The sequence below is a fragment of the Chrysochloris asiatica genome, unplaced genomic scaffold (assembly GCF_000296735.1).
Source record: "Chrysochloris asiatica unplaced genomic scaffold, ChrAsi1.0 scaffold00106, whole genome shotgun sequence".
Taxonomy (NCBI): domain Eukaryota; kingdom Metazoa; phylum Chordata; class Mammalia; order Afrosoricida; family Chrysochloridae; genus Chrysochloris; species Chrysochloris asiatica.
The window spans coordinates 8,239,425-8,247,382 of NW_006408624.1; positions in this window are offsets into that span (position 1 = coordinate 8,239,425).

Consider the following 7,958-nt stretch of genomic DNA (forward strand, 5'->3'; position numbering starts at 1 on the left):
ATTCCTCTTCAATTTGTCATTCCTGGCATAGTAAACCATGTGGTTGTCAGATTCAAAATGGCCAATACCAGTCCATTTCAGCTCACTAATGCCTAAGATACCCATGTTTATGTGTTCCATTTCATTTTGGACAATTTCCAATTTTCCTAGATTCATACATTCCATGTTCCGATTATTAATAGATGTTTATAGCTGTTTCTCTTCATTTTGAGATGTGCCCCATCAGCAGATGAAGTTCCCATGGGCTTTACTCCCACAGGCTTTACTCCATTCGCATCATCACGGTCACCTGTACTTTGAGGAGGCAACTCTTCCCCAGTCACATTTTGAGTGTCTTCCAACCTGAGGGTCTCATTTTCCGGCACTATGTCTGACAGTGTTTCTCTGTTACTCATAAGGTTTTCAGTGACTAAATATTCAGAAATAGTTTGTCACTCCTTCTTTCTATTCTGTCTTTGTCTGGAAGCTCATCTGAAACCTGCCCGCCATAGGTGATCCTGCTGGTATTTAAAATGCCGGTGGCATAGCTTTCAGAATCACTGCAACTCATAAGCCACTACAGTACAACAAATTGACAGATGAGTGGTGATGGGCTACTCTAGAGGGAGGGAAAAGGGGACCCTTGGAGTAGAATTGTAAAATTTCAAATTATCCAATAAAAGTGGAACTGGAGGATGGGCTTTTTCGAGAAAGGAGAATCAAACTGTTTGTGGCCAATCTGCCCATGTCTGCTGGGTTGGGCACCTGATTTTGCAAAATCAAATAAAGAAAACCTCACTCTCACTAAAATGAGTACAGATTGCATTTCTTGAATGTTTGTTCATTGTATCGACAACGTTTCTCACACTGGGAAGAGAGTAGTCACACACACATACACACACCTACCTGCTAGAACTTACATTTTTGGGAGGGAGGGAGACAATAAACAAAATAAGAAAACATTAAAGTATGAAGATGGTCCAAATTAAGAATCTTGTTGTTGTTAAGTGCCATCTAGTCTGTTCAGACTTATAGAGACCATGCATAGGGTTTCTGAGAGTGGCTAGTGGGTTTGAACTACAGACCTTTAGTTACCAGTTCAGTGCTTATCCTATAGGATAAGGTCAAAATTAAGACTAGTAGGGGAAAAGGAGTGCTGGGGCTGGAGGAAGACTTACAGTTTCAAATAGAGCTGTTCTAGAAGGCATCACTATGACACTGAGCAATGCCCCAGGAGGTGGGGAGTGAGCAGTGTGGATATTGTGAGAAATATCTCTTGTTGTCATGGTCCATCTTCGGGATTAAGGGAAGTCTTGAGGGTAGCAGGCAGCATAACAAAAATATCTCAGTGGAGGGGAAGAACTAGTCTGACCACTTATAGGAACTTTAAAACAAGCATACAATCATCAAGGAAATAGGGGAAGTTCATGGGAAAAGGGGGAAACTCACTTTAAATGAGAATGCTCCCAGTAAGGACCAGTAGGTGACCTTGGGAGGAGATTGTGACCTTGTAAATACCCAGTGGAAGGGGAACTGGAGGAGGGACTTTTTCAAGACAGGGGAATAAAACTGTTTGCAGGCTGGCCATGCGGCACATCTGCCTGTGTCTACTGGGTTGGGCATCCAATTTTGCAAAACTGAATAAAGAAAACCTCAGTGTTTGTTGGTATGGACAACGTTTCTCACAGGCATGAAGGAGTCATGTGGGTATCTGGGAGGAGAGTGCCTGAGAAGAATAAGAATAAAGACTCTGAGATAGGACTGCATCTGGTCTCTTCAAGGAACAGTAAGGTGACCAGTGGGAACAGAGAGAACAATGGTGAGTACTGTGAAATGAGGTCAGTGGTCAGGTGTGTGTGTTTGTGTGTGTGTGTGGGGGGACATGGCACAGGCCCTGGGATTTGCTGACAGACCAAAGTGAAGTGCCTAGGGTGACTAAGTGACTGGAAGAATGGATGGCTATTCCCTGAGACTATGAGGATTTGGGCAGGAGTGTGTCAGGAAGAGAATGAGAATCAGGAACTTGGTTTTGAACATATCAGTTGTGAATTTCTCTGGCAAATTTGACTATTATATATCCAACTCTGTGTTGAAGATGTAAATTTGGTACTCTGAACCAACCTCACTCCCCCACTGCCACACAGGGAGGCTGGCAGTAGGTGAAGCCTTTTCCCCAGCTATCCCACACTCTCCAACAGGGTCCCCAATAGAAGTGCTTTGCTTTGGCTTCATGGCAGTGTGGGCAACACATATCCTGTTTATCAGCCTTCAGATCCAGTAATTCACAGAAACAGGAACGTGCCAGGAAAACCCCAAACCCAGTTACCAATTAACCCAGTCCTCCGTGGGGGCCAAGTGGACAGACCTCATTTTTTCATTAGAGCTGGTTACAGTTTGTTAGGGAGGCCAAACAGGTTTCAGCTTGTGTGTCAACTTCAGTTAATTAGGTCTGGCTTTGGCTAATATTAGACTCCTGGTGTGGCGCTGTAGGATCAGCATTGGTCTGCGAACGATAGGTCGCCAGTTCAAATCCACCCGCTGTTCCTCGGAAACCCTCCACTTGGTGGCATTTAACACTAGCGAAAGCAGTGCTAGATAGACAAGTGAGAGAGTAGTGCGGTGATTGATTAGTAATGTCTGTCACAGAGGCTGGCTCAGTGTGGCTGTTGATACTCCAGGTATTAATTCTTTTTAATTCACCTTCAGATATTCATGACATTGGGCCTTTGCTTAAAAGGCCCCCTTAGAACACCATGCAGTGTGAGCCAGTGAGTCAGCTTCCTGAGATTCACAAATTGAGAGACAGTCTTTCAGTTTCACTTGAATCAGAGAGAGCCCCATATTACAATACCTGCCCTCCACCATATAACAGCCTTCCACCAACTATAGAAAGAGGTCCCTGTAGTGTGTCCACTATCTTCTTGGAAGTCTCCGCTGTCTTTTCATTCTTTTTTATTTTTTTCACACCAATTTTTTGAAACCTCCTGTGGTGTTGTGGGTTAACGCACTGGACTGCAAAGTCAGTTTGAACCACAAAGTTGGTGGTTCAAACTCACCAGCCACTCCTTGGAACTGATTCAACAGCACTTAACTAACAACAACAACATCAGAAAGTTAAGGTCCTGAAAAGGAAACTATGATAATTAAGGTTTTGTGTCAACATGGCAGGGCCAGGATCTCAGTGAGATAGCAGTTAAGATGTATTTATCACCTCCATGATTCAATCTAGTATAATACAATGGACCCATGATACAATTTGATTTGATCAGCTCCAATCTGATGTAATTATCCAATGTTGTAAATCCTCACTTCTATGATGTTAATGAACTCAGATGCAATCTACAGGATTAAGATACATGTTGTATCTTGAGTCAATCTCTTTTGAGATATAAAAGGAGAGAGAAAGGAGCTGAGCTCAGAAGGAATTACTACCACCAAGACAGGAGAGCCAGGAGTGGGTTCCCTGCTCTGTGAAGCTTTTAGATCCAGAGGAGAATTAACACCAAGGCACATAGAGAACTCCAAGGAATGCTGGATCTACAGATACTGAAAGATCTACAAGGATCTTTCTCCAGAGCCAGTGCTCTAAATTCAAACTTCTACTCCCCTGAAATGGGAGAGAATATATTTCTGGTTGTTAAAGTCATCTACTTGTAGTATTTCTGTTATAGCAGCTCTAGGTAATTAAAGAAATCAAATCTATTCATCTAACCTACACCTATGGATGCAGTAGCTCAAAAGAGGGAACAAATCTTTACAGCAAGGATCATTCCCACCCCCTCCATACATACAGTAGACAGGGATGGGCAACTTGGACATTGGCTACCCAAAATGAGGGGGCTACAAAGGCAAGAAGTGACTGGCTTACAAGCTTTCAAGAGGGAAGCTAGATTCTTAGGGTAGGGAAGAAGGTAGAATATTCCTTCACTGAGTAGTATACAATCTGTCTAGTCTGGGCTGATGAAAAGAAATCTGGACGGATCTTTTGTGATACAATAGTGAATAATTGTCATCTGGACTGCTTGTGAGGGTTGGAATTGTAAAGGTAGACATTTTTTAACAAGGAAGGGAGTGATTAACTTTTCGTCCTAAGAGCAGAGATCCCTCGGACCGTCAAGGGAGAAGAGTGGAGAGCGGGACCCTACCCAGAGAAGCAGTGATACCTGAGATGGAGGCAGAGACAATGACGTGGAGAGATGGAGCTGTTGGGGACTTTAGACACAGAGAGGAAGAGGGGCTGTGTGCTGATGTCTGAGGGGCATGCTTGTAGTGTATACCCTTTGGATGGCTGATGATGCATGGAGGAGATGGTGACCATAGCAATGAAATGATATACTATAGGATGAATGTAAAACTAATGTTCTCCCATGTAACTATCACATAATTCACAATAAAACATAAAAACAAAACAAAACATCTATTCATCTATAAATGTATTTACAATGTTTATCAGTGTAATTATTAAAAAGATCCTAAGAAGCATTTGCTGAAATTTGCTGGATTTTCAGATAAGATTTGTAAGCTGAATTTTTTTTTTTAAGTTATTGTGAATTAACTTTACATTCATCCTATCATATTTCATTTCATTGCCATGATTACAATCCCCTCCATTCATCATCAAATAACCAAAGGGTACATCCCACAACCCTGGCCCCTGGCCATCAGCACACAGACTCTCTCCCTTCCTGAGTCCAGAGTCCCCAGCTGCTCCATCTCCCCACATCATTGTCTCTGCCTCCATCTCTGTTGTCACTGCTTCTCTGGATCGGGTTTGGCACTCTGCTCTTCTCCCTTAGTGGTCCCAGGGACCTCCACTCCTGGACTGTAAAGTCAACCACTCCCCTCCTTTTGCTACAAAAGTCTGCCTTTACATTTCCAACACTCACAGTCAGTCCTGATAGCAATTATTCACTATTGTACCACATGAGTGTTATCCTCATCTCCTTTCATCAGCCCCACCCAGACAGATTGGAGACTCTAGCTTCCCCGCACCCTCTGAAACTAGGCTCCCACTTGAAAGCTTGTAAGCCAATCACTTCTTACCTTTGTAGTACCCTTTCTCCCCATTTTGGGTAGCCAATGTCTAAGCTGCCCATCCCTGGCAATCCTGTGTACTGAGAGGGTGGGAATGATTTCGCTGTAAATATTTGTCTCCTCTTTTGATCTACTTCATCCATAAATATAGGCCAAGTTCATCAAATTATAGCAGATTGCTCTTTTTTTCCTCTTCTTTATTCCTCTAGTTGAGTTCTGATCATCCAGCCACTGAAGCCAGGTCAAGTGGGTACTATCTGCAAGTATGGGTGTTCTTGTGCATCTCCCCTCACTTCATATCAGCTGGATGCTTCACTCTCCACTCTAGTCCCCTGTGGCCATGTCCTTGTCTCTGAGTCCAGGAGTCCCCAGGTCTTGCCATACTGCTGATCAACCAGGTCTCAGCTCAGGTTGACAGGAGTCTATTGAACGTGGCTGTACTTAGCTCACAACTTCATTACTATTTTTCCTCCACTTCGCCTTATCGGTGACCAATGTGGTTACCAGCAAGACCACATGCCTGCTCATGTATTCCCTTTGTGTCTTAGTCTTGGAAGGGGGTTTGCCCTGAAGGGACCTGACCACTTGCCTTGATGGCTCCCAGATGAACAACTTGCTTGTTCTTGTAGTAGTCATTCAGTCAGCCATTATTGTTTTTGATTTTTCCTGCTGGTCTTTCTTTTAAGAAGTATTTTCTGTCCTTCTAGCCACTCCAGGCTGGTTTGCTTGTCCTTTCAAGTGGAAATTTCCCACCTCAGAAGATTCTGGATCAAGATTAGGATTCCACTTATGGTCTTATGCAATTATAAGCTGAATTTTGAAGGCAAAGAAAGAACTAGTGCTTTGAATTGGTAACTTTAATAACTTGAAACTTTTCTAAGTTTTAAATAAATTTTTAAGTAATCTTTTCTGTGTTCAAATGTCATTTTCAGGAAATAACCTAAATGTCCCTCAGTTGATGAATAGATAAACAAATTGTGATACCTCCATACACTGGAATGCTATTATTTTGTTGTTGTTAAATGCAGTGGAGTTAATTTTGACTCATAGTGACTCCATATATGGTTTCCGAGGCTTAAAAAAAAAAAATCTTTGTGGGATCAGAAAGCCTTATTTTTCTTCCATGGAGCAATTCCCCCGAACTTATGGTTCACAGTCCTGTGCTTATTTTACAGAACCACCATACTCCCAACAATAGGAGCAAAAACAAACAGAGAATAGAAAAAGGAACAGCTAATTCACGGAACCTGAATCTCTAAAATATACTAAGTGAAGGAAGTCAAACTAAGACAGTTACATACTGTATGACTCCATGTGTATAAAAGGGACAGAAAGAAGGCTGGGGGGTTGCCAGGGATTAGGGTGGGAGGAGGGTATTGACCACCAAGAGGCAAGAGGGAACTTCCTGGGTGATGGACAAGTTCTATATCATGATTTTGGTAGTAATCACCTGACTGTGTACATAGTCAAGATCCATCAAATTGTGCATTTAAAACAGGTAAATTTTACTATATGTAAATAAAATAATTAATAAGGCTGATTTAAAAAAAATACTGCCCGCAAAGATACCAAAATACGAAAACGAAGCAGAATTGTCTGCTGAGAATGATGTGGGAAGGGTAATGGGGCTGTGAGGAGATTGTCAAGTAATAAAGTACTGCAGTTGCCATGGGAACTTGGAGACCCAGTCTTGTAGAGAAACACAGTAGATTTCTCAATGTGTGGCTTCTGATTGTGAATAAAGTCAAACTAAGTCAACTAGATGGAGTGACTCTTTCATAGCAGATGTAGACAGGTGGGAAGTTGGTTTTGACCAGAGTTCAGTTTTTTTCCTGATATATTAGTTATCTATAACTGTGTGTTTTAGTTATCTAATGCTGCTATACCAGAACTACCACAAGTGGGTAACTTTAACAAACAGAAATTAATTTCCTCACAGTTTAGGAGTCTAGAAGTCTGAATTCAGGTGCTAGCTTTGGGGAAGGCTTTCGTTCTCTGTGTTAGCTCTGGAGGAAGGTCCGTGTCTCTTTGAACTTCTGCCCCTGGGTGACCTTCATGTGGCTTGCCATCTCTCTTCCCCCATCTCTGCTTCCCCCTCTATTTGCTTGTTGTTGTTGTTGTTGTTAAGTACTGTAGAGTTGGTTCGGACTCATAGTGACCCTGCACAAGGTTTCCAAGGCTGCAAATCTTTACGGGAGCAGAAAGCCTCATCTTTCTCCCATGGAACAGCTGGTAGTTTCGAACTGCCGACGTGAGGTTAGCAACCCTATTCGTAACCACTACACTACCAGAGCTCCTTTCCTCTGTTTGCTTAGTCTGCTCTTATATCTCAAAAGAGGTAGACTAAAACAAACTCTATCCTACTACTACTGTCTCATGAATGTAACAACAACAATAAAATTTTCAATTGGAATTATAATATACGTATATGAAGTTTGGATTTACAATACATGTTTTGTTGTTGTAATTGCCCTCAAAGTTTCTGAGGAATGGCTGGTGAGCTTGAACCTCCGACCTTGTGGTTCAAACTGACTTTGCAGTCCAGCACATTAACCTGTAGAGCCACACCAGGACTCCATGTTTTAGGGGGATACAATTCAAACCATAACCTTTTGACAAATTACCACAAATTTTTTAGTTAAAAAATAGGTGCTGTTGAGTTGGTTCCAATTCCTAGTGACCCAATGCACACAAAAAAGTAAACACTGCCTGGTCCTCGTCCATCCTCACAGTTGTTTTGATGTTTGAGTCCATTGTTGCTACCACTACATCAATCCAGCTCATTTGGGGTCTTTCTCTTTTTCTATGACTTTCCACTTTGCCAAGCATGATGTCCTTCTCTAGAGACTTTATCCTCCTAATAACATGTCCAAAGTATGAGAGACCAAGTCTCGCCATCCTTGTATCTAAGAAGCATTCTGGTAGCACTTCTTCTAAGACAGATT